The sequence below is a fragment of the Austrofundulus limnaeus genome, unplaced genomic scaffold, assembly GCF_001266775.1.
Source record: "Austrofundulus limnaeus strain Quisiro unplaced genomic scaffold, Austrofundulus_limnaeus-1.0 Scaffold135, whole genome shotgun sequence".
NCBI lineage: Eukaryota > Metazoa > Chordata > Actinopteri > Cyprinodontiformes > Rivulidae > Austrofundulus > Austrofundulus limnaeus.
Genome location: NW_013952537.1, coordinates 165517 through 167051, shown reverse-complemented (window position 1 = coordinate 167051; position 1535 = coordinate 165517).

The window sequence follows — 1535 nt, the reverse complement described above, 5'->3', positions numbered from 1 at the left end:
TTCATATATTTTAATGAAATGTATAGTTAAATAAATAATTTAAATAATCATATAATAAATATAATATTAGGCAGCACAGTGGCACAGTTGGTGGAGCTACATATTGCCTATAAAGGAGAAGGTTGCTAGATCAACTTTGTGTTTACATGTTCTCCCCGTGCATGAGTGGGTTTTCTCCAGGTACTTTAGTTTCATTTCACAGACAAAAATCATATTTATTAAAACTAATATGTCATGAAAAAGCAAATAAATGAATAGCTTGGTAGATGTACAATACCATAACATACCATCTTTATTTATAGAGCACTTTAAACACCCACAGGACCAAAGTGCTGTGCACATAATAAAACACGTATACTGGAACATACATAAAAATAGTTCAATGGTTTGTAATTGTGCTTGTTTTAGACTTTATCTCCAGTTTGGGGTTTTTATAATTACAGTTTTTGTTCACAAAAGTAAACAACAACAAGCAAACCCAACTGTTTTAACGTACGGTGATGGGTTTAAAGCTGAGAAAGTTTGTATATTTTGATATTTTTTAAATAAAATGACAGACATCACAGCAATCATTTGAAGCCCCACATTTACCATAAAATATGACTTCATCCAGTGTTTTTATTCCACTTGATTTATAGAATACTGACACCAAGTGTTTTCCTGTGCAGGTAAATGTCTATTTMACAACCTGTTAAAATACAACAGAATGCAGGAAATGGCATTTACTTCATTCAAAATATTCTGGGGGAGGACCCCCTGACCCCCCACCAGTGTGTTCCCCCTAACATCATGAATACTTGTGAAGCCACTGAAATATGTAATAACAATGTAAGGACAATTTATGTCACTCCATGTGTAAAGATATGGAACGCAGTAGAACTGGACTGTTGTGGAAGTGCAGATAGTTTCTGGTCATGTCACAGAATCAGTGATATTATCTGTGAAATAATATCCTTAATGTCTCTATGTCAGCTATAACCACGCAAGATTTTACACCAATACCTGTCAAATTTACTTATTCATCAWAATTTTTGTGCTTCTAGAGCAGAGCTGACGGAAATTAGATAAGGACACGCATTTTTTTTGCACAATCTGTCAGCGCTCAGCTTCAGCTGCGATGTGACCACAGCAAATCTTTGGTCAGTGTCGAAATCGACTGTTATAACTCTGTTAAGATCAGCTGATTGTGGCACCCATTACAACTCAGGTTGAGTCTAAAACTGAATCATTTACAGACGTTTACTTTCTGCAGTTTTATTAAGCTTCATCCAGTGGTTCWGGAGATATTTTCTAACCCTGCAGATACAAGCTAAGCCCATGCTTGCTATTTGGAAGTGAACGGTAAAAATTCACTTTCAACGGGGATATTTGGGGGTATAACTCACCCACTGTGACGTCAGGAGCTCTGAGCTGCTCGTAGCCTTTGACAGCACAGGAGTATCTGACTGAGTCCTCACTGCTGACCAGTTCTTGGTACCAGGGAGACCAGTCCTCATAGAGGAACTCTGTGTTCTGGTACCAGATGAAGGCTGCAG